Source organism: Schistocerca nitens, chromosome 5 (genome assembly GCF_023898315.1).
Source record: "Schistocerca nitens isolate TAMUIC-IGC-003100 chromosome 5, iqSchNite1.1, whole genome shotgun sequence".
NCBI lineage: Eukaryota > Metazoa > Arthropoda > Insecta > Orthoptera > Acrididae > Schistocerca > Schistocerca nitens.
The window spans coordinates 131,693,780-131,721,121 of record NC_064618.1 but is presented as its reverse complement, the minus strand read 5'-3'; positions in this window follow the sequence as shown (position 1 = coordinate 131,721,121).

The following is a 27,342-nucleotide window of genomic DNA, read 5'->3' as shown; positions in this document are numbered from 1 at the left end:
TGTGGAAGCAGGATGGCACAGTGAACACATCCAAATGGTATTTAGCGTGAGCGGATATATTAATTGCACGCCGCAACCGAGAATCAGGATCGGGAACGTGAAGACGTCCCACCAGCATAACACTTGCTCTGGCTGCGGACCTCGCAGCGCTTAGTTTGTCATTCACCTTCCATCACAATGTGTATCGGCGGGTTCGAAAGGCTGTACGGGAGTGTGCCGCAAAATAATATCTCTGAATTTTTTTTCATTCTCTTCTCAGTGCTGGCTGGGATACTGCATCTTTTGGATATTACGCGGTCTACTTTCCCACTTCGCTGACGCAAGTAGCTATTTCCTGCAGCTAGAGGTCTCCGAATTGTAGCCTAGAACATGGTGGCGGGTAACGTAACTAAGTCGGTGCATAGAAGCAGCGTGCTGTAGTCTAGTTTCGAATTTGTAGAGTTGGTCCATGTATGGAGCACCCTCTCGTTCAGCGTGACGAAGCCAGAGCACACACAAGCACTGCGACATCTGTAACAGGGTTCGCCGTCACCGATTATCCTTCATACACTCCCGACTTGGGCCCGGCCAATTTTCATCTCTTTTCCAGACTTAAAGAACACCTTCGAGGAATTCACTTTGATAGTGTTGAAGCGGTGGACAGAGAGATGGGATTGTGACTCCGCCAACAAAGTCAACAGTCCTGCACTGACGGTATCTACAAATTGGTCACTCGTTGGGAGATGTTTGTTTGTCGCGAGAGTGACTACGCTGAGAAATAAACTTGTAGACATGACGAATACATATGTAGAATGTTAATAACTTTTGTTTTATTTAAAAAGCTTTAAGAGCTATCACATAAAAAATTCGGAGGCCTTACGTTTCAGCACGCCATCGTACTTAGTCATACACCACTGGTCATTAAAATTGCTACACCAAGAAGAAATGCATATGATAAACTGGTATTCATTGGACAAATATACTATACTAGAACTGACATGTGATTACATTTTCACGCAGTTTGGGTGCATAGATCCTGAGAAATAAGTACCCAGAACAACCACCTCGGGCCATAATAACGGTCTTGATACGCCTGGGCATTGAGTCAAACAGAGCTTGGATGGCGTGTACAGGTAGAGATGCCCATGCAGCTTCAACACGATACCACCGTTCATCAAGAGTAGTGACTGGCGTATTGTGACGAGCCAGTTGCACTGAGCAGACACTTTCAATTGGTGAGAGATCTGGAGAATGTGCTGGCCAGGGCAGCAGTCGAACATTTTCTGTATCCAGAAAGGCGCGTACAGGACCTGCGACATACGGTCGTGCATTATCTTGCTGAAATGTAGGGTTTCGCAGGGATCGAATGAAGGGTAGAGGCTGGCCGGAGTGGCCGAGCGGTTCTAGCCGCTGCAGTCTGGAACCGCGCTGCTGCTACGGTCGCAGGTTCGAATCCTGTCTCGGGCATGGATGTGTGTCCTTAGGTTAGTTAGGTTTAAGTAGTTCTAAGTTCTAGGGGCTGATGACCTCAGATGTTAAGTCCCATAGTGCTCACAGCCATTTGAACCATTTGAGCTACAGGTCGTAACACATGTAACGTCCACTGTTCAAAGTGCCGTCAATGCGAACAAGAGGTGACCGAGACGTGTAACCAATGGCACCCCATATCAACACGCCAGGTGATAAGCCAGTATGGCGATGAGAATACACGTTTCCAATGTGCGTTCACTATGATGTCACCTAACACGGTTGTGACCATCATGATGCTGTAAACAGAACCTGGATTCATCCGAAAAAATGACGTTTTACCATTTGTGCACCCAGGTTCGTCGTTGAGTACACCATCGCAGGTGCTCCTGTCTGTGATGCAGCGTCAAGGGTAACCGCAGCCATAGTCTCCGAGCTGATAGTCCATGCTGCTGCAAACGTCCTCGAACTGTTCGTGCAGATGGTTGTTGTCTTGCAAACGTCCCCATCTTTTGACTCAGGGATCGAGACGTGGCTGCACGATCCGTTACAGCCATGTGGATAAGATGCCTGTCATCTCGACTGCTAGTGATACGAGGCGTTGGGATCCAGCACGGCGTTCCCTATTACCCTCCTGAACCCACCGGCTCCATATTCTGCTAACAGTCATTGGATCTCGACCAACGCGAGCAGCAATGTCGCGATACGATGAACCGCAATCGCGAAAGGCTACATTCCGACCTTAATCAAAGTCGGAAACGTGATGGTACGCATTGCTCCTCCTTAGACGAGTCATCAGAACAACTTTTCACCAGGCAACGCCGGTCAACTGCTGTTTGTGTATGAGAAATCGGTTGGAAACTTTCCTCATGTCAGCACGTCGTAGGTGTCGCCACCGGCGCCAACCTTGTGTGAATGCTCTGAAAAGCTAATCATTTGTATATCACAGCATCTTCTTCCTGTCGGTTAAATTCCGCGTCTATAGCACGTCATCTTCGTTGTGTGTCAATTTTAATGGCCAGTAGTGTATATCCCAAAAGAGTCGCATCGTCCAAAACTGAAGATTCTGTGTTACAGTACGGTCTTCCCTCGTTCGTCATCGAATGGTAAATGTGGAGTTTCGATAATGTTACCAAAACGCACCTGAATGGAACAGCTCGTGGGAACCTTCTGGATAAAGTCACGACAATGGACTGACAGTGGACCACATGTTCACCTAGGTACGTGTGCGCACTGTTCTGTTCCTCTGTGTTTCAACCACTTACGTGACACTTCACATCTGCACTTCGGCGAAAACGAAGGGACGAATGTATGCCAACTCAGAAACTTCTGTTTTGAAATAAATGGCTCTGTAAGTACTGCATTGGTTGACATACAGGGTGATTCAGCTGGGCCTACCGATGTCGTTTTATGCAACACGCAATGTCATATCTGGTATTATTTTCATATTCTCTCGCTCGCTACGCGCAGACTATTAGTTCTACAGAAAGAATAACGAGAACCTTTTTGTATGAAATTTAATGTAGATAAATTTTTTGCTGGTATACGTTTTCTCTGAAGGTCAGGGTTTTCGAGTTATTCAAGAAAAATGTGCACAGGTGACCTTCAAAAACAGCGGCACCTCCACACTCATCCCTCACCAGTCAGGATTTCTAGTATGTTGTTCGTGGCAGTCCCTCCTACCACTGTTCAAAGATTTCTGACTACATCTACATCTACATCTACATCCATACTCCGCAAGCCACCTGACGGTGTGTGGCGGAGGGTACCTTGAGTACCTCTATCGGTTCTCCCTTCTATTCCAGTCTCGTATTGTTAGTAGAAAGTAAGATTGTCGGTATGCCTCTGTGTGGGCTCTAATCTCTCTGATTTTATCCTCATGGTCTCTTTGCGAGATATACGTAGGAGGGAGCAATATACTGCTTGACTCCTCGCTGAAGGTATGTCCTCGATACTTCATTAAAAGCCCTTACCGAGCTACTGAGCGTCTCTCCTGCAGAGTTTATCTATCAAGTCCGTAACGCTTTCGCGATTACTAAACGATCCTATAACGAAGCGCGCTGCTCTCCGTTGGATCTTCTCTATCTCTTCTATCAACCCTATCTGGTACGGATCCCACACCGGTGAGCAGTATTCAAGCAGTGGGCGAACAAGTGTACTGTAACCTACATTCTTTGTTTTCGGACTGCATTTCCTTAGGATTCTTCCAATAAATCTCAGTCTGGCATCTGCTTACCGAGGATTAATTTTATATGATCATTCCATTTTAAATCACCCCTAATGCCTACTCCCAGATAATTTATGGAATTAAGTGCTTCCAGATGCTGACCTGCCATATTGTAGCTAAATGATAGAGGATATTTCTTTCTACGTATTCGCAGCACATTACATTTGTCTACATTGAGATTCAATTGCCATTCCCTGCACCATGTGTCAATTCGTTGCAGATCCTCCTCCATTTCAGTACAATTTTTCCATTGTTATAACCTCTCGTTATACTACAGCATCATCCGCAAATAGCCTCAGTGAACTTCCGATGTTATCGAGAAGGTCATTTATATATATTGTGAATAGCAACGGTCCTACGACACTCCCCTACGGCACACCTGAAATCACTCTTACTTCGGAAGACTTCTCCCATTGAGAATGACATTCTGCATTCTGTTATCTAGGAACTCTTCAATCCAATCAGACAATTGGCCTGTTAGTCCATATGCTCGTACTTTGTTGATTAAACGACTGTGGGAAACTGTATCAAACGCCTTGCGGAAGTGAAGAAACACGGCATCTACCTGGGAAACCGTGTCTATGGCCCTCTGAGTCTCGTGGACGAATAGCGCGAGCTGGGTTTCACACGATAGGCTTTTTCGAAACCCATGCTGACTCCTACAGAATAGATTTCTAGTCTGCAGAAAAGTCATTATACTCGAACATAATACGTGTTCTAAAATTCTACAACTAATCGATGTGAGAGATATAGGTCTGTAATTCTGCACATTTGACTACACGAACTGTTCCCGAGATTCGACCTTCTTTGTTCCCTCTTGATTGGGCTATTACGCCGCCAGCACTTTCGGCTATATCGTTAACATTATTAATTCACAGTATTCGTGAGGGCAACGAAAGGAAAACGACTTCTGTGAACGTTCTGCTAAAACTAATTACGCTGACAGTTTGACCCAAACTTTATTCTTACAAGTATAGTAATTTCGAAGTCAGCAGGCCTGACGAACACAAATATGTAATTGTTTATTTTATTCTGTCAAAATTCACAAAACTGTTGGGTAAAACTTACACAGACGTCAATTTTACAATTTGCATGTGCTCGGTTTAAGCCTGTGGCGTAACAGGGCAAATCAGTGAACACCAAAGAAGGTCGAATGTGGGAATTAATTCATGCAGTCGCATATTTTAGGGAGTGCCACGAACAACGTACTGGATATCCTGACTGGTGAGGGATGAGTGTGGGGATGGAGGTGTTGTTGAAGGTCGCCTCTGTACGTTCTTCTCGAATAAGCCGAAAACCGAAGGTATCCAAGTACAAAATTTAACACATTAAATTTCCTACTAAAAGGCCCAGTACCTTTTTTCAGCAGGAGTAGCAGTTTGCGCGTAATGAGGGACAGAATATGAAAACGTCGCGGGTGGTTTTTGATGGCAAGATACGACATAGTGGGTTGCATAAAACGAATTCGGTAGACCAGCATGGACACTACTGGCCGTTAAAATTGCTACACCAAGAAGAAATGTAGATGATAAACGGGTATTCATTGGTCAAATATATTATACTAGAACTGACATATGATTACATTTTCACGCAATTTGGGTGCATCGATCCTGAGAAATCAGTACCCAGAACAACCACCTCTGGCCGTAATAACGGCCTTGATACGCCTGGGCATTGAGTCAAACAGAGCTTGGATGGCGTGTACAGGTACAGCTGCCGATGCAGCTTCAACACGGTACCACAGTTCATCAAGAGTAGTGACTGGCGTATTGTGACGAACCAGCTGCTCGGCCACAATTGACCAGACGTCTTCAATTGGTGAGAATTCTGGAGAATGTGCTGGCCAGGGCAGCAGTCGAACATTTTCTGTATCCACATAGGCCCGTACATAACCTGCAACATGCGGTCGTGCATTATCCTGCTGAAATGTAGGGTTTCGCAGGGATCGAATGAAGGGTAGAGCTACGGGTCGTAACACATCTGAAATGTAATGTCCACTGTTAAAAGTGCCGTCAATGCGAACAAGAGGTGACCGAGACGTGTAACCAATGGCACCCCATACCATCACGCCGGGTGATACGCCAGTATGGCGATGACGGACACACGCTTCCAATGTGCGTTCACCGCGATGTTGCCAAACACGGATGCGACCATCATGATGCTGTAAACAGAACCTGGATGCATCCGAAAAAAATGATTTGCCATTCGTGCACCCAGGTTCGTCGTTGAGTACACCATCGCAGGCGCTCCTGTCTGTAATGCTCCGTCAAGGGTAACCGCAGCCATGGTGTCCGAGCTGATAGTCCATGCTGCTGCAAGCGTCGTCGAACTGTTCGTGCAGATGGTTGTTGTCTTGCAAACGTCCCCATCTGTTGACTCAGTGATCGAGACGTGGCTGCACGATCCGTTGCAGCCATGCTGATAAGAGGCCTGTCATCTCGACTGCTAGTGATACGAGGCCGTTGGGATCCAGTACGGCGTTCCGTACTACCCTTCTGAATCCACCGATTCCACATTCTGCTAACAGTCATTGTCGACCAACGCGGGCAGCAATGTCGCGATACGATAAACCGCAATCGCGATAGTCTACAATCCGACCTTTATCAAAGTCGGAAACGTGATGGTACGCATTTCTCTTCCTTACACGAGGCATCACAACAACGTTTCACCAGGCAACGCCGGTCAACTGCCGTTTGTGTATGAGGAATCGGTTGGAAACTTACCTCGTGTCAGCACGTTGTAGGTGGCGCCACCGGCGCCAACCTTGTGTGAATGCTCTGAAAAGCTAATCATTTGTATATCACAGCATCGTCTTCCTGTCGGTTAAATTTCGCGTCTGTAGAACGTCATCTTCGTGGTGTAGCAATTTTATTGGTCAGTAGTGTAAGTTGTTTGAAGCAAATGTTTAGTTACCTGGCAAATCATACCTGATTCACGCCTCTCGCCTATTACACGGCATTATTTCTTCAACGACTTGTGTTTCTGTAGTGACTCTTCAAACATCGATTGTAATAAAATGCAGAGTCTTCCACATAAATGATGGGCTGTAGTACGGAAACATTTCAGTGTATCAAAATAGTTTTTATTCGTTTTTAGCTTTTCGAGCTGAGGAACTCGTGTTTTGAATGAAGACGGCAAGGGCCACACAGCCTCTGCAGCACAAGCCCGCAGGGACGCCGTTGCGTCAGACAGGAGAGCGGCTGGACCCGCAGCGGTTTGCCGCCAAGGCCGCTGCCGCTGCCGCCGCCGCCGTCCCGTCCCTTCTCGTGCCGCGCTGTCTGCTCTGCTCTGCTCTGAGCTGGTGCCCTGTTCCGCTCACTGGCGCCGTGTGTGAGCGCCGCCGCAGCCCGTGTTGCGTCATCCGCGGACCAGGAGCTGCGACGCTCGCCCGACGGGAGGTTACATTCGACAAGACTGACGCGAACCACCAAGCAACCGTAGACACAGCCCGTCCTCCTGCATGTGTAACAACTCTGTTATGTGCCAGCACGATCTATCGGCAGAACCTAACGTCAGAAAGTGACGTTAATGCGAACAATTTTAGACGAACACCTTATGAAGATTGGATTAGATTAGTTTTTCGTTCCACAGATCCGCGCTGACGAGATCCTTGTGGATGTGGAACATGTCAATTTAATTTTTTTTTTTATTTTTGAGCTGAAATAACAATACTAATAGTATAACAGGGTGTTACAAAAAGGTACGGCCAAACTTTCAGCAAACATTCCTCACACACAAATAAAGAAAAGATATTATGTGTGCGGAAACGCTTAATTTCCATGTTAGAGCACATTTTAGTTTCGTCAGTACGTACTGTACTTTCTCGATTCACCACCAGTTGGCCCAATTGAAGGAAGGTAATGTTGACTTCAGTGCTTGTGTTGACATGCGACTCATTGCTCTACAGTACTAGCATCAAGCACATCAGTTCGTAGCATCAACAGGTTAGTGTTCATCACGAACGTGGTTTTGCAGTCAGTGCAGTGTTTACAAATGCGGAGTTGGCAGATGCCCATTTGATGTATGGATTAGCACGGGGCAATAGCCGTGGCGCGATACGTTTGTATCGAGACAGATTTCCAGAATGAAGGCGTTCCGACAGGAAGACGTTCGAAGCAGTTGATCGGCGTCTTAGGGAGCACGGAACATTCCAGCCTATGACTCGCAACTGGGGAAGACCTAGAACGACGAGGACACCTGCAATGGACGAGGCAATTCTTCGTGCAGTTGACGATAACCATGTCAGCGTCAGAGAAGTTGCTGCTGTACAAGGTAACGTTGACCACGTCACTGTATGGAGAGTGCTACGGGAGAACCAGTTGTTTCCGTACCATGTACAGCGTGTGCAGGCACTATCAGCAGCTGATTGGCCTCCACGGGTACACTTCTGCGAATGGTTCATCCAACAATGTGTCAATCCTCATTTCAGTGCAAATGTTCTCTTTACGGATGAGGCTTCGTTCCAACGTGATCAAATTGTAAATTTTCACAATCAACATGTGTGGGCTGACGAGAATCCGCAAGCAATTATGCAATCACGTCATCAACACAAATTTTCTGTGAACGTTTGGGAAGGCATTGTTGGTGATGTCTTGATTGGACCCCATGTTCTTCCACCTACGCTCAATGGAGCACGTTATCATGATTTCATACGGGATACTCTACCTCTGCTGCTAGAACATGTGCCTTTACAAGTACGACACAAAATGTGGTTCATGCACGATGGAGCTCCTGCACATTTCAGTCGAAGTGTTCGTACGCTTCTCAAAAACAGATTCGGTGACCGATGGATTGGTAGGGGCGGACCAATTCCATAGGCCTCCACGCTCTCCTGACCTCAACCCTCTTGACTTTCATTTATGGGGTAATTTGAAAGCTCTTGTCTACGTAACACCTGTAACAAATGTGCAGACTCTTCGTGCTCGTATTGTGGACGGCTGTGATACAATACGCCATTCTCCAGGGCTGCATCAGCGCACCAGGAATTCCATGCGACGGAGGGTGGATGCATGTACCCTCGCTAACGGAGGACATTTTGAACATTTCCTGTAAAGTGTTTGAAGTCACGCTGGTACGTTCTGTTGCTGTGTGTTTCCATTCCATGATTAATGTGATTTGAAGAGAAGCAATAAAATGAGCTCTAACATGGAAAGTAAGCGTTTCCGGACACATGTCCACATAACATATTTGCTTGCTTTGTGTGTGAGGATTGTTTCCTGAAATGTTTCGCCGTACCTTTTTGTAACACCCTGTATGTAACAGATAGGCAGTATCGTTCTACTCGAACGAGAAGTCGGTTCCTGACTTATAATTTCAAATAAATCACCCTTCTACGACGTATATTTTGCAAGCAAGACTAAAACGTCTTAAGAAAATAACAGCTTGAGAATGTCGTATGAAGAGAAGCAAAGATCTTGAATATTAGCTATGTATGCGTAACTGCGATCATATTGGCGCAAAGAATTTGTTTATATTACATCCAGTTGGAAAGAAAATTATGGTAATTATTAAAAGAAATTTATTAAAAAGGACAGATTCAAATATTCTACTCAAATCTTTAACAATACAGTTTCCATACGACAAAGATATGAAAGGTAGAAAAATTCGATTTATCTTCATAAAAGCAAAATAAAGGAAAGCCGGTGTATGTAGTAAATTACAATGATGACCTAGCTTGTAACTTAATCTCTGATACTGTCTCAAACGGATGGAACAAAAGAGCTTAATTTTCAGTGGATTTATTTTACGATAAGTAAGAAGCTTACGCAAGTAGTTCTGCTCCGTGGTGTTACAGAGTGATTGGTTTTATTTTAAAAACCCATTCCCCTGTCGATTTTGAATGGTATTAGCCCTTATGGATGGTTTACGATTTGTTGCCACGAGGAGCGATAGACAGTTCGCGCAGTACGATCAGTTTTACAGTAAATTAAGTTTTGTTCCTCAATGCAATAAATTCCATTAAACTAGAGAGCATGTTGCCAAGTACATAATTGAGTTCAACTGCGTTCTTTGTGTGACGCTAGCTATTTGTGGTTACTTCCGAGTAATAATGTCCATTATTTTGAAATTCATGAATACGTATGAGCATTCCAGAAGAAAAAGCAAATATTTTTGCTAACGTTAACTACCAACAGTGCATATACGCTTAACATCTCACTTGTGCTGTGTAACATCTATTCAGGCACATGGACGCACATGATTATTCAAGAGACACTGTAAATCGTACCTGATAAATAAAGTGACACATCACATTAGAGTAAATTATGGGATACAGGTAAACAGATACGCTAACGCAATGACGAGACGCACTATTCATCATTTTAGACAACAAACGTGAGATGAATATCAATGAATCCAATCAGATAGTGTGCTGCTAGTTAACTCTACGTACGGTGCATCATGACCTTACTAGACTTACGTCTGTTTAGTAGCAGTCGCTAGCGTTAGCAAAACTTATTCTTCTTCCCTCTTGATAAAGATTTTACGTTCTTCTGACACGAAACTCTTCCTTTTTTTTCCAGGCACTAAATTATTCAGACGATAGTGAGGGGAAGTATCCGTGAAAAAGTGAAAAGACCATCTTGAATTGCACCTAGTGACACAGGAAAATCGGTAGAATGGCATGTCGGTTAGACGTAGCGGAATTTGGACCCAACTCCTTCTGCTAATGTTACCTCTTTTCACGTAGGACCCCATGCATTATACTCTTGGAAGATTCCCTCGATCTTCGAGGAGACAAGGAATTCGAAACTATGAAGTAATAAGTTTGTGTCCGTCTTCGTTGCACCATCATATCTGCAGCTGCCTATAGTTGAAATCTGTAAGTCATCCCACGTTATTGTCGGAATTTTCAACCTATCCTATTCCGCTCACGGACGGTGTAAGTGAAGAAATTTTGTCACTAGCCCTTTGTATATGCTCTTATTTGTCAAAAATTTCCATCGTACTTATTGCATGAGATATAATTTGGATGATATTATTAAGTACACCTGTTTATAAATTCATTTACTGTATTTTGTCCACGATAAACACATGCTCCAAACCAAAATCTGCTTGTGTATATCTTGGTCGATTTCTCAAGTTTTCATTCACATATCAGTACAGATGTTTCATTCGCGAAACTCCTTTGTACACGATAGATGAATAGTCGTGCTCCTGTCGAATAACAGATTGAGACAAACAGTGTTTACCACCACAACAAAACAAATGTTTTCGTAATAATTGGATCCACAAGTATTAAATGCAAGTAAAATGAAGCATTTTTCTGCGAAGACTGTAACTTTTAGCAATATTTTTGTTTGCTGTTGGCCAGTTTCTATGTCATGATCATTATCGAGCATTTGCATGTAAGTAGTCATACATATCCTGTTTGTAGACTGTGAGACTGAAACTGGCCAATAAAAATTAAAAGTATATCTTCATTTAACGCAACGAACAATTAATTGACGAAGTATATCCAAGTGCGCCGAAGAGTGAAGGGCGTCTGGGAGAGGTTCTTCGTGTTGCAGACAACCTGTAGACAAGAGAGAACGTGCGCTGTTATCAATCGATCTGGTTGGTGCTCTCGCAGTCTCTGGGGGAAACCAGCGCTTACTGCAGTGAGGTTTAGCACTTTCCACCTATGTTGTAGCACGGCGGAATTCCCACAATACGCCTGTCACAGCGGAGAATTTGCGGGAGGCAAGTAGGTACTGTTCCCCGCGTATTACCGCAGCGCTGGGTAATTGCATCAGCCATGTTGTCGATGTTGTTCCAGCAAGTGAAAATGACACAGAATGGCTAATAATTTTAGCGCCAACACAATGGCGAAGCCGCTACCTCCTAAACCACAGCTAATAGCAGGAGCGGTCAGCTGAACAGCGCCCACTGCTAACGGTTCTTCGGCGTATTCAATAAGACATTTTCTGCAAACGACATCACAACTACAACCTAACACAGGAGCTGTACAGGCGATAACCGGTAGTGCCGATATCCTCCGCAGCTGTTTATAAGGTCTCAGTAATCTTTCCTGCGATTGACAAAGTAGTGAGGCAGGTCGAATGCAACATAAAGCTACATAATTCACTACTGGAATAGTGCTTCCTGGTATGAAACAGAGACGGAATACGGAAATTAACGTAAATTTAAAAATGCATAAGTGATGTTCAGTCAGGCCAACATGAGCGAAGAATGAGCTCAGATTTGACTAATACACTACTGGCCATTAAAATTGCTACACAACGAAGATGACGTCATACAGACGCGAAATTTAACCGACAGGAAGAAGATGCTGTGATATACAAATGATTACCTTTTAAGAGCATTCACACAAGGTTGGCGCCGGTGGCGACACCTTCAACGTGCTGACATGAGGAAAGTTTCCAACTGATTTCTCATACACAAACAGCAGTTGACCGGCGTTGCCTAGTGAAACGTTGTTGTGATGCCTCGTGTAAGGAGGAGAAATGCGTACCATCACGTTTCCGACTTTGATAAAGGTCGGATTGTGGCCTATCGCGATTGCGGTTTATCGTATCGCGACTTTGCTGTTCGCGTTGGTCGAGGTCCAATGACTGTTAGCAGAATATGGAATCAGTGGGTTCAGGAGGGTAATACGGAACGCTATGCTGGATCCCAACGGTCTCGTATCACTAGCAGTCTAGATGACAGGCATCTTATCCGCATGGCTGTAACGGATCGTGCAGCCACATCTCGATCCCTCAGTCAACAGATGGTGACGTCTGCAAGACAACAACCATCTGCACCAACAGTTCGACGACGTTTGCAGCAGTATGGACTATCAGCTCGGAGACCGTGGCTGCGGTTACCCTTGACGCGGTGAACGCACATTGGAAGCGTGTATTCGTCATCGCCATACTGGCGTTTCACCCGGCCTGATGGTATGGGGTACCATTGATTACACGTCTCAGTCACCTCTTGTTCGCATTGACGGCACTTTTAACAGTGGACGTTACATTTCAGATGTGTTACGACCCGTAGCTCTACCCTTCATTCGATCCCTGCGAAACCCTATATTTCAGCAGGATAATGCACGACCGCATATGCAGGTCCTGTACGGGCCTTTCTGGATACAGAAATTATTCGACTGATGCCCTGGCCAGCACATTCTCCAGATCTCTCACCAATTGGAAACGTCTGGTGAATGGTGGCCGAGCAACTGGCTCGTCACAATACGCCAGTCACTACTCTTGATGAACTGTGGCATCGTGTTGAAGCTGCATGGGCTGCTGTACCTGTACACGCCATCCGAGCTCTGTTTGACGCAATGCCCAGGCGTATCAAGGCCGTTATTACGGGCAGAGGTGGTTGTTCTGGGTATTCATTTCTCAGGGTCGATGCACCCAAATTGCGTGAAAATGTAATCACATGTCAGTTCTAATATAATATATTTGTCCAATGAATACCCATTAATCATCTGCATTTCTTCTTGGTGTAGCAATTTTAATGGCCAGTAGTGTAGATGCGTTTATTATTCGAAAGTTCCTTGTTTATTCCCTGTAGTCGTCTCAAAAATGTGACGTGTCTATTGAGTGACGAAAACAAATATTTCTTACACCAGACACCCCTGATAAAAATAATGCATTGCATTCTGACATTTCACAGAAATTGCTAGTATTGTCCAGACAGAACTGGAATGGAATAAGAAATGGCCGTGGGCAGTGTTCTGCATATTATGCTGCAGACCAACACCGACAACGATAGTTCAGGTATACGTGCCGACGTCGCAAGCTGAGGATGAACAGATAGAGAAAGTGTATGAGGATATTGAAAGGGTAATGCAGTATGTAAAGGGGGACGAAAATCTAATAGTCATGGGCGACTGGAATGCAGTTGTAGGAGAAGGAGTAGAAGAAAAGGTTACAGGAGAATATGGGCTTGGGACAAGGAATGAAAGAGGAGAAAGACTAGTTGAGTTCTGTAACAAGTTTCAGCTAGTAATAGCGAATACCCTGTTCAAGAATCACAAGAGGAGGAGGTATACTTGGAAAAGGCCGGGAGATACGGGAAGATTTCAATTAGATTACATCATGGTCAGACAGAGATCCCGAAATCAGATACTGAATTGTAAGGCGTACCCAGGAGCAGATATAGACTCGGATCACAATATAGTAGTGATGAAGAGTAGGCTGAAGTTCAAGACATTAGTCAGGAAGAATCAATACGCAAAGAAGTGGGATACGGAAGTACTAAGGAATGACGAGATACGTTTGAAGTTCTCTAACGCTATAGATACAGCAATAAGGAATAGCGCAGTAGGCAGTACAGTTGAAGAGGAATGGACATCTCTAAAAAGGGCCATCACAGAAGTTGGGAAGGAAAACATAGGTACAAAGAAGGTAGCTGCGAAGAAACCATGGGTAACAGAAGAAATACTTCAGTTGGTTGATGAAAGGAGGAAGTACAAACATGTTCCGGGAAAATCAGGAATACAGAAATACAAGTCGCTGAGGAATGAAATAAACAGGAAGTGCAGGGAAGCTAAGACGAAATGGCTGCAGGAAAAATGTGAAGACATAGAAACAGATATGATCGTCGGAAGGACAGACTCAGCATACAGGAAAGTCAAAACAACCTTTGGTGACATTAAAAGCAACGGTGGTAACGTTAAGAGTGCAACGGGAATTCCACTGTTAAATGCAGAGGAGAGAGCAGATAGGTGGAAAGAAATCATTGAAAGCCTCTATGAGGGTGAAGATTTGTCTGATGTGATAGAAGAAGAAACAGGAGTCGATTTAGAAGAGATAGGGGATCCAGTATTAGAATCGGAATTTAAAAGAGCTTTGGAGGACTTACGGTCAAATAAGGCAGAAGGGATAGATAACAGTCCATCAGAATTTCTAAAATCATTGGGGGAAGTGGCCACAAAACGACTATTCACGTTGGTGTGTAGAATGTATGAGTCTGGCGACATACCATCTGACTTTTGGAAAAGCATCATCCACACAATTCCGAAGACGGCAAGAGTTGACAAGTGCGAGAATTATCGCTCAATCAGCTTAACAGCTCATGCATCGAAGCTGCTTACAAGAATAATATACAGAAGAATGGAAAAGAAAATTGAGAATGCGCTAGGTGACGATCAGTTTGGCTTTAGGAAAAGTAAACGGATGAGAGAGGCAATTCTGACGTTACGGCTAATAATGGAAGCAAGGCTAAAGAAAAATCAAGACACTTTCATAGGATTTGTCGACCTGGAAAAAGCGTTCGACAATATAAAATGGTGCAAGCTGTTCGAGATTCTGAAAAAAGTAGGGGTAAGTTATAGGGAGAGACGGGTCATATACAATATGTACAACAACCAAGAGGGAATAATAAGAGTGGACGATCAAGAACGAAGTGCTCGTATTAAGAAGGGTGTAAGACAAGGCTGTAGTCTTTCGCCCCTACTCTTCAATCTGTACATCGAGGAAGCAATGATGGAAATAAAAGAAAGGTTCAGGAGTGGAATTAAAATACAAGGTGAAACGATATCAATGATACGATTCGCTGATGACATTGCTATCCTGAGTGAAAGTGAAGAAGAATTAAATGATCTGCTGAACGGAATGAACAGTCTAATGAGTACACAGTATGGTTTGAGAGTAAATCGGAGAAAGACGAAGGTAATGAGAAGTAGTAGAAATGAAAACAGCGAGAAACTTAACATCAGGATTGATGGTCACGAAGTCAATGAAGTTAAGGAATTCTGCTATCTAAGCAGTAAAATAACCAATGACGGACGGAGCAAGGAGGACATCATAAGCAGACTCGGTATGGCAATAAAGGCATTTCTGGCCAAGAGAAGTCTACTAATATCAAATACCGGCCTTAATTTGAGGAAGAAATTTCTGAGGATGTACGTCTGGAGTACAGCATTGTATGGTAGTGAAACATGGACTGTGGGAAAACCGGAACAGAAGAGAATCGAAGCATTTGAGATGTGGTGCTATAGACGAATGTTGAAAGTTAGGTGGACTGAAAGGTAAGGAATGAGGAGGTTCTATGCAGAATCGGAGAGGAAAGGAATATGTGGAAAACACTGATAAGGGGAAGGGACAGGATGACAGTACATCTGCTAAGACATGAGGGAATGACTTCCATGGTACTAGAGGGAGCTGTAGAGGGCAAAAACTGTAGAGGAAGACAGAGATTGGAATACGTCAAGCAAATAATTGAGGACGTAGGTTGCAAGTGCTGCTCTGAAATGAAGAGGTTAGCACAGGAAAGGAATTCGTGGCGGGTCGCATCAAACCAGTCAGTAGACTGATGACCAAAAAGAAAAAACCAGGCACATTTGATCAATTTAGTAAAATGTGGTGATGCAAACTTACAATGCAGAAATGACTGAAGTTTAACAATACCATTTCGCTGATAGACCTGAAATGACGAAGAGCTATCGGAAATTATATTGTCCGATAATTTTCTGAGAAATGCTTTACGGTACTGAATTTTTTTATGAAGAGGTTATTACTTTCACGTGAAATCCGAAATATATTAACAGCCCCATCGTCCTCCTTCTAAGGACGTGTCGTTATATCCAAGCCAACAGTCCAAAAAAACCAATGAATTATTTTCTGCAAAGGGTAACATGACATTTAGGATGTAACATTGAAAATTATTCTCTCCCATTTTTTCACACTTTGCTGTGTCGATTACAAGACTTTTGAAAGTTAACATTTTTATTAAATTTTGTGTTCTAGTTTGGATTGTTGTTCCTCAAGAGAGAGACAAAGCTGCAGACACAGTAATCCACTGAGAAGAATCATTGTCATTGTTGGACACGAATGTGGCATAGCATTCATCAACTGCTTAAGCACGAAAACTGAATGATAGGCTTTATACACAGCTTTTATGGGATAACAATAAGCCTTGTCTTCACACCAGCTCCGAATTACTGCATAGTATTGCTATTAATGACATCTGCTCTACATGTTTACTTGAGGTAAATTCGAAATTTTGCGACTTTCTTTTCTGTATAAGTTCCGGAATTGGCTTAACCAGGTTGAAGAAGCCTGGAATCAATAATTTTATCTCCCTTGGAGTTCGGAGCGCCCAGTCCCGTAGATCTCTCTCATCAGCAGTTCTAAATCTTTCGAATAATTTCTCTGTCACACTGTTGCGAGTTTTGTTTTAGCACATATTTCGTACTTCATGTAAACATTTCTTCCATATATAAAATTGGTGTTCAGATTTTACGAAACGAAACCGACTTTGTACACTTCTTAACTTTTAGTGTTTTCTCCCTCTGTCGTTCAACCAAAAAATTCTATTACTGTTCATGTTCGCTTCGGGCTTGGAGGATTGGCACAACAATCAACATTTGAACCACGATTTATGGAATCGACCATGTTATTTCCTGTTTCTTCTTAAGTTTACACAATTTCTAACGAAATGTCGACATCATTGTAACAAATGTCCAAGAAATTAACTAATAAATAACACACACGTCATCAGGAGAAATAGGTGATTACGATTGCATTAATCGGATTCCACACTGCAGTGAAACTCTGGAACCTGCAAAAAGACAGATGCTATTAACAAGTATGTACCAAGAAATCACAAAGAAAATTAATTCAATTTTATCTCCATTGTTAACATTTAGTGATACTGCAAAGGCACTTGCTAATTATTATGGATATTAAATGAGCTCCATATTCAGACGAGTGGTAACTGTGAACAAGTGTGTCAGAGGAACTTCCTGCACGTGTGCTACACTTTTATGTACAAAACAATGTGAAGTATTCAATTCGTAATTATGTTCATATGTCTCTATAACAAACAATATATCATTCGGTATATATACAGGGTGTCCCATTTATCTTGACCACCCTAAATAACTGTTTGTCCAGATGCAAATTACAAAATGTTTCAAGCAAATGGTCTTTATCCATCACGGGGACATCAATTAGCTTGATTGCCTTCGTTGTAGTTTATTTTTTTTTACAAAGATATAAACATCGGTTTTAAATGGCACCCCGTATTTTTTTTTATTCGGTAATTCATTTCGTCTCCTAAAGATCTACTCAAACATGTATCACACTGTACCGTTCGCTGAAACACAACGTTATTGATTACATAACACAACATTCTCGTTGACGCTCCCAGCGCTTGGTGCAGGTACTCGGGGTAATGGAACACATCCACGTGCTGATGTTGACAGAGGACAAATGTAAACATAAGTAGAATGCACACCCGTCATTCCGTCAACCATCGTCAGTTGAAGAGTTGTGTGAGTAGAATGTACACCAACGAAGATAAGCTAGAAATTCTACTCATATGTGGGGAATGTAAGTTAGCAGATCAGTAATTGCGAGACTGTTTTCTTATGTACGGGTACATTTAGTACAGTATTTTAGTTCTTTTGATTACTGTTGTTTAGAGTAGGCATACAGTGAAGGCTGGCTTTCATATAAACTGCATCGACATAGTTTCTTTTATTGTTGTTGTTGTTGAAGGTAGGCGAAATGCTACGCAGGCAGCGGAACTGTACAGAGAGCGATATCCTGACACGAACCCATCTTCCCGACGGATGTTTTCTCGTCTTGTTGCGACGCTTCACGAAACGGCAAGTTTCAACCCACGACAACGCAATCGTCGTAGCACTCGCACAGACGAAGCTGCCGAAGTTACTGTTCTCGCTTCCGTTGCTATGAATCCACATGTGAGCACAAGACAGCTTGAACACGAGATTGGCATTCCTAAAACTAGTGTACATCGTATTCCTACGCGTCACTGGTTCCATCCTTACCATGTACACCTATATTAAGAAATGCGTGGGAATGATTTGCTGAATCGTGTGCAGTTCTGTCAGTGGGCACAGCAGCAAATCCTCGCAAACCCGAACTTCTTCTCCAATGTTCTATTTACCGAAAATGTTCCTTCTCAAACAAAGGACAGGTAAATACAAGGAACATGCATTATTGGTCCAGCGACAACCGACGATGGCTTAGACAGGTGGAACATCAGCGTCCATGGAGAGGGAGTTAGTTTGGTGTGGGATGCTCGGTATTACAATAATTATTGGCCCTTATTTCATCAATGGTACTCTAAATGCGTGTGTGTGTGTGTAAATATGAATGAATGATGTGTAGTGTAACATGCTGTACGAAATTGTCTTTTAAATAGTGAATAGTTAATTATTTTTATCATAGATCTTCTTACAATCTTTTAAACTGTAAAAATGTTAACACAGACTTGTTACACCCAACACTTCGGTATGCTAAAGAATTTATTACAATTATTTCCTTTTTTTGAAGTTACGATACCGTGCAGATACGTTATTGCGCACCAAAGGAAAAACAAGGTATGAACATGATCTCTTCTGGTCTCAGGGGATGAAATTATAGGATTCTTATGTATGTATATTTATTGGTAACACACTGGTTTGTTAATTTTACTTGTATAAAGCAGATTAGGTTGTAGCTCTCCCTGTAATGGTGCATACGTGTAAAATAACGTACTCGATGTTAGTGGCCTAGTACGGCGAAATTTGTACCAGAAAATGAAAATAATGACGGAGATGCTTTACTACTTTCATAAAAGCATAAAATGAACAAGTATTCTCAATAATATATGAGCTAGAAGAGCTGCACTAACCAAAAATAGATGTACCGACAGCAATGGCGGACAACGCTAAAGTAAGATTGTAACTAATAAATGATTGTAACTCATGCTGAAGGATAGGACACAGTTCTCTAGTAAATAAAAGATGGTTTCAATAATAATAAATAACATGTTGTATCCTGAAAATGATTTAGATAAACTAACAATTATTACACTTATTACAGACCTCTTAATATGGAATACAGGAAAAGAGCGGCTTGCTAGGTCAGCGGTACTACTCCACAAGTTACAGTGTCTTCCCCTTTATCAAACAAATGAAAATTAACAGAGTATGTATTCTCTTGTTTAGTCGCTGTCTAATAAATCTTGCTTATCGTGTTTGTCCTTTCCACTCTCAGCACTTCACTGTTTTTCACATATTACAGAAAAATATTAGTCCTTTTATAGTTAGACTCCAGGGAAAAATACGCCAGGAGACGGCATAGTATGTCAGTACCCACTTTAACCCAGAGTAATTTTCCCACGCCAATTGGTACTTTATCATACAAACTGAGCTTTCAAGAACTGTACGCATAATTTTGTGAACAATATCATCTTGACTGTTTAATAAATTTCTTTACTATGCCGTTTCGGCTACTACCACCTTCAGATACCTGCAATTAAGAAAAAGGCAACATAAAGAGAGAGAGGCGTTTCTAATATAACATGAGGCTACAGAAGACTAAAAATTGAAAGTTAAAAAGTATTTACAAAATTTGCTCACGACAAACTTACAATTTGAAAAACAAAGTTCAGCGTCATTATTATGCCTACACGGGGTGTCAACTGAAAGTTGGCTCACAAATTTTACAAAGCTGCCAGCTTTAACAACCAGGGAGCACTAGTGTGGGGAACATTGCCTTCTGAACTTCGCTGAACTTTTTTTGCAATTACTAAGTCTTTATCAATATTTTTTAACTTTTAATTTTTTATCTTCTGTAGCCTGATGTCATCTTTGCATTCCTTTAATTTTAATTGCAGATATCTCATGGTGGGAGTAGCCAAAACGGTGAAATAAATACTCATATTAAGCAATGAAGGCAGATTTATTCACAAAATTATTCGTAGTGATCGCTGAATCATTTAGGAAATTCATTTCCTTTATTAGTAAGAACATGTACGCAGCTTACTCTGTTCCATCTCCATGGTCGGCGAACAACAAAGGGACATTTGATGTGGTCGTGCCGAGCCAGGACAATGCCCCTCAGGGCTCGATAGTGTGCTGCAAAAGCTTAATTTTTGCGTTATGCTTATTCAGAAAATCTATCCGTAGGACTGCACAGTACCCTTCATTATGGGGGAAATACATCCATATATTCTGAAAAATTCCTTGCTCCAAAACATAAATTAAGCAGTGCTGGCCCCAATGATGCTGCATCATTGTCCTCCACTTCACGTAATCAATATCATGAGAATTCAGTATCTCCCTACCTAAGAAGTACAGAGGAGTCACCAACACATGAGCCCCTGTATTTAGTACAAACTTATGTTCTGATCACCATACGCACCATGAAACGTTCCGCCTCTGCAAATGTCTTTGTAGCGGTACACTCCAAATGGAACGGTATGTAGTGGTCGGCGAATCGCCATTGGTCTTTAACACACCGTTATCCTGTAGTTTCCTATTCCGATAATCCCGCAGCCGACGTCCCACCATCCCACACTCATAACACTGCTGTTCGCGGTATTGTTTCTGAATGTGGCTCACCCGTCAACATTTAAACCCCTTGACTTCTGAGGATAAACACTCCATTTATCCTGCAATAAAGCATCGCCTTCCTCAGTTGCGTGGCAACCTAAATAGAAGCTGCTAAATCCTTTAAATTTTCCATCCACACCCTCCTAGAGATATCCGGTGGAAGTCCTTTTAGAGACATATCTAGCGCTCTGTGCTCTGCCTCTTGGAGAATAATTTCATCCGCATTCTAATTATGTGTTAACTCATATGTCTGCACACTGATTTTCCTAATTATGTCTAAGAAATTTCGACCAACTCGTTTCGTTTCTGAGACATTTCATTAAGTTGTTTCCTGAATAATCAGGCAGCATTTTGCTTGCGTTAGCGCTGATTGGGTCCCTTCTTGAGTTGTTCAGATGTGTGCACCTTACTCTACCCCTCATAGCAGCGGTGTGTGATGCACCTTGGAACACATTTCAGACAGTCGCCTCTAGAAAGTCCTGTAATAGAAGTTTAATATGTATTTTTATTCCACTTTTAAATCGTGTAATACACATTTTATATGCTGCAATCTTTTTCTGAATTTACAAAAATTGCTCCGGAAAATTAAGAATTTTCCATATGTGAAATCATGTTTCATAGGACAACGTGGTCATATGCATAGGAAGAAATATTCTACCGAAATTTCAATCGAGAAAATCTTGTCAGTACTGTATTTAGTCGTCTGTTACATTATTGTGCTACTACACGCCAATAATCAGTAACTGAAATCAATTTAAGGAGAAGTATTATGGAAAACCAGTTACAAGTTAAATAGTAAGTACACATTCTGAAATTGAAGTTATTGAAACTAATCCAAATTTCGATTTTCAAGGCAGGTAAAAGTCTTAATAAATTAACGAAACTTGGTTAATTTGCAGATAACACCATATTCCATGTTAAACGACCTCCTTCTGTTTCAAGGTACAAAACTGTGTGCTACTAACGAAGTGTGGATTCACTGTGCACGAGTTATACAACTAATTTTAATAATATACAGAATTTTAATTGGCATAAAGTTCTGTAACTGAAGTATTAACAATTTGCAAATGCTGGAGAAAACACAGCCTCATGTGCAGTAACAAAAAGTTGTATAAAATGGTGGAAATTGCTGATGGCGACCTTCAGTGCGCGTTACTTCCTGTGATTCTAAAATCAATCTCTAACCTGAAATACCAATCAAAAAACATCGTGTGTTTCTAGTTACGCTATCTTGTAGGTGCAACACTAATCCTACATGACGTATGCCTTCGCCTCGTTCGCCAGTAGTAACATGTTAACAAATAAACTTTGTCCAACCAGTTACCCAGACTAGTGGCAGATTTCTGATTGTCAATAAATGTTGATAAATCTTCAGTCACAAGCCGAAATGGAAACATTGAATGAAGATTTTGCCTCTACCTTGTCCCAGCTTGTTCACCTGGATTTCTCGCATTATCTGCCCTTGAAGTGTCCACCTGGCTTTGTAATGTGGCATTCTCCGATAGTTCGCCCATCTGCTTCATCAAAGACGAAACCGGTTCCAGCTTCGTCATTGCTAATGTTTCTGAGATTTGCGCAACCTCCGTCTACCAACAGTGCAATAGATTTATAGTTTACTATGAATGGAAGGACAGCTACCACAAATATTCAAGTAAAGTACACAAAAAAGGTATCTGTCCTTGCCCATCAAGGCTCTGAGGCTTGATGTGCCTCATGCCTATAACGTCAGCAAGCACTGCACATAGCTGGTACTGCCTAGATACAAGGCAATTCACGACCAACCAAATTACAATACTTAATCTCAGTGGCCGTAAATAATACTCCCTAAAATGAAGTAAATCCACCGGTTCCTCAAGTTTCACGAATCGTACCTATGCACATGACTTCTGGCCACCATGATCATATACAAAACAAAACGAGAAAGCCACAAGAATAAAAAACCTCCTCACCTAAACTGTACTGCTGAACTGGAACTGCAGTCATGATCCAGGACCCAGTAGCAGACGTCAGTGACTACTTGCGATACCACATATAGAACCTGGGATGGCAGGCCTCTCTGGTGGTTGGTGGAACAGGGTTGGCAGATGCCAGGAGTCCAGTAGTTCACCTATGTGGGAAGGGTAGTAGCGGAGCAGTGAGTGGATGTCCAGTAGTCTAATGTATCGTCATAAAAACATCATTGTTAAAACATTCATTTATTGATCAGGTGCAGCCATCAGCAGGCACCCCCGTTGGCACGCGGCATCATACAGCTGGTGGAATGAGAATGGGAGCAGCAGGCAGCGGCCCACAATCCAGGCTACAGGCTGTCCAGCTACACAGAATGGGGAGTGATGAGATGTGCAAAATCATATCGTGGACCCAGAGTGGATGAAGTAGTTCATTGCAGCAGTGCCTGTCCAAACGTGCAGAGGCAAGCAGCAAGGATTTCACCCACACAAGGGGTATCAGCTGAAAGGCTACACCCCTCTGGGATCGAACTGTAGGCCACCAGGTGGACCGCAGGTAGTTGTCAGTCACTGTGGTTTCTTGCCAAAAACGCTGATGTAGCATCCATCAGCACCTTCTTATCAGCATCAGTACTTCCTCTTCTTCAAGATCATGACAACATCGCATCCAATTCTCATGCAGTTAAGCTTGTTATATTTCACTGATGTCAGCATCTGCACTTTCTTATCATCAGGATAAGAGCAGTGCAATTTTACTGTTGCTGTGAGTTGCTGAAGTCAGCGATTGTGACGTGCAAAGAATAACTTACTATGTGAAATGAGCAAAGGCAATGCAAGCATCATCACTTCTTTCCTGTATATACACTCCTGGAAATTGAAATAAGAACACCGTGAATTCATTGTCCCAGGAAGGGGAAACTTTATTGACACATTCCTGGGGTCAGATACATCACATGATCACACGGACAGAACCACAGGCACATAGACAAAGGCAACAGAGCATGCACAATGTCGGCACTAGTACAGTTTATATCCACCTTTCGCAGCAATGCAGGCTGCTATTCTCCCATGGAGACGATCGTAGAGATGCTGGATGTAGTCCTGTGGAACGGCTTGCCATGCCATTTCCACCTGGCGCCTCAGTTGGACCAGCGTTCGTGCTGGAAGTGCAGACCGCGTGAGACGACGCTTCATCCAGTCCCAAACATGCTCAATGGGGGACAGATCCGGAGATCTTGCTGGCCAGGGTAGTTGACTTACACCTTCTAGAGCACGTTGGGTGGCACGGGATACATGCGGACGTGCATTGTCCTGTTGGAACAGCAAGTTCCCTTGCCGGTCTAGGAATGGTAGAATGATGGGTTCGATGACGGTTTGGATGTACCGTGCACTATTCAGTGTCCCCTCGACGATCACCAGTGGTGTACGGCCAGTGTAGGAGATCGCTCCCCACACCATGATGCCGGGTGTTGGCCCTGTGTGCCTCGGTCGTATGCAGTCCTGATTGTGGCGCACACCTGCACGGCGCCAAACACGCATACGACCATCATTGGCACCAAGGCAGAAGCGACTCTCATCGCTGAAGACGACACGTCTCCATTCGTCCCTCCATTCACGCCTGTCGCGACACCACTGGAGGCGGGCTGCACGATGTTGGGGCGTGAGCGGAAGACGGCCTAACGGTGTGCGGGACCGTAGCTCAGCTTCATGGAGACGGTTGCGAATGGTCCTCGCCGATACCCCAGGAGCAACAGTGTCCCTAATTTGCTGGGAAGTGGCGGTGCGGTCCCCTACGGCACTGCGTAGGATCCTACGGTCTTGGCGTGCATCCGTGCGTCGCTGCGGTCCGGTCCCAGGTCGACGGGCACGTGCACCTTCCGCCGACCACTGGCGACAACATCGATGTACTGTGGAGACCTCACGCCCCACGTGTTGAGCAATTCGGCGGTACGTCCACCCGGCCTCCCGCATGCCCACTATACGCCCTCGCTCAAAGTCCGTCAACTGCACATACGGTTCACGTCCACGCTGTCGCGGCATGCTACCAGTGTTAAAGACTGCGATGGAGCTCCGTATGCCACGGCAAACTGGCTGACACTGACGGCGGCGGTGCACAAATGCTGCGCAGCTAGCGCCATTCGACGGCCAACACCGCGGTTCCTGGTGTGTCCGCTGTGCCGTGCGTGTGATCATTGCTTGTACAGCCCTCTCGCAGTGTCCGGAGCAAGTATGGTGGGTCTGACACACCGGTGTCAATGTGTTCTTTTTTCCATTTCCAGAGTGTATGTACGTCTGTGTGTTCAATTACGAGATGCTTCCGTTGAGTAAAGAAGAATCTAAAACGTGTATCGGTACTGTAGTGAAATGTATATATTGTGCAATATAGTCTGAAGCAATGTTCCCTCGCACATGCATGCATGCATGAATTGCAGTGTCTACACCTTCAAAGAACTTCAAGTGTATCTCATCATTCCGTGGTGCTTCAGCTTCAGAGAATTTCAAGTGTATCTCGTCATTCCTTGGTGCTTCAGTATTCCATTTCTTTGCCCATTGATTCCTCCTGACTAGTCTGATAAATGCCAGACTTATCTTCATCATTGTTAAATTGTCATCTGAATATATATTTTCTCCTAGGTATACCTTACAGTGTAATATACCATTTCGAAATCTCTGCCTGACCATGATGTAATGTAACTGGAATCTCCCTGTATCACCCGGCGTTTCCATGTATATGACCACCACTTGTGATTCTTGAACAGAATATTCGCTATTACTAGCTGAAATTTATTGCAGAACTCAATTAGTCTTTCTCATTCTTTCTTCTAAGCCGATATTCTTCCATAACCCTTTCTTCTGTTTATTTCCCTACATCCACATGCCAATCTCCCATGACTATTACATTTTCATCTCCCTTTACATATTTAATTGCCCTTTCAAAATCCTTATATACTTTTTCTATCTTCTCGTCCCCTCCTGTGTGTCAGCACGTATATCTGTTGTTGTCTGCGTTGGTGTGCTGTCGATTTTGTGGGGAACAACCCTATCACTGAAATGTTCACCGTAACTAATTCTCTGTCCTACCTTCCTATTCATAAAGGACCCTTATCGCGTTCTTTTCTGCTGCTGTTGGTTTTACCCTACATTCATTTGACTAGAAATATCTTTGTTTTCTTTTCATTTCACTTTGCTGGCCCCCACTATACCTAGATTGAGCTGTAGAATTTTCATTTTCGGATTTTCTACTTTCCAAGCCACATTCAAACTTCTGGCGTTTCACACACTGCCTCATAGTACAGCACGAACTAGTCAGTCTTTTTCTCTTGATCACCTCCACCTTGGTAACCCCACCCAGAGATCCGAATGGGGTACTAGCCCGAAATCTTTTTTGCAATGGAGAGGTCATCATAACATTTTTTCACACACAGCCATATGTCCCTGTTGATACACATTTGTAACTTTAGAGCTGTGAAAAAACCAGATATACTTCACTGATAAATCTCTTTCCTTGCAGGTGACGTGAAGTCATTGCGGCAACTGCCGCCTAGAATTGAAATAATGCTGTTCAATCAAAGCAACTATTTGGACACCAATGGCTGTAAGCATGTCATTGTCGGTATGATACTGAATTGGGAGTTCTACCCTGTCTTAGTATTTGAAAACCCTCGTTTTTGTGACATCAGAGTAATATTACCCATGGATGAATGGTGTCGACTATGTGATATATCAATGCCCCATCAGTGATTCTGGATGGTCATACAATCTCTGTAAGGGACTTGCCTGAAAAAGTTAAAACATTTAACAACAGAGTGTGCATGCATCTATAGGAGCAGACTTTTAAGAGTTTAATGTATACCAGCTATGCAAGACAGCATAAGCTAGTGTCATCAATGGTAGTAGTCATACGCCCATCGATTTTGGAGTAATCTGCTGGACCTAGCTCCAACCATTAGAGGAAACCATAGCTCAACTCTACAATGCATGATGTGCATAAATGGAAGTGGAAATGCATGATTTAACTTTATCACTAGTGGGCATAGAACTATGACCCTACTTATGTTTGGTTCTATACCCAACTATATGTAAGTGTTTATATATTTAAAAAGATTTGAGAGGCATACTTGTGTCTTTTACTTCCCTATAAAACCTCTTTAAGCAAGTACATATATGTAAAAAGACCCTATACTGCCAGATTATCAGCTGTTGCTGGAGATTTTGTATGGCACTGGAGGAACACCGCACCAAATGTTCAGTAAAAGCAGCTATGTTTCACCACCCGAAAAAGGAGAGACAAACAGTGTATAATATTTGATTATGTCACAGTGGAAAACCGGGATAGGGTTCAGGAAATATTTCTACCTTGGTCACTATACCCAAGTCAATATATTTTATTTGAGCCAGACATAACAAGGATGTAAAAGCAGTTGGTTCATCGTAACGTA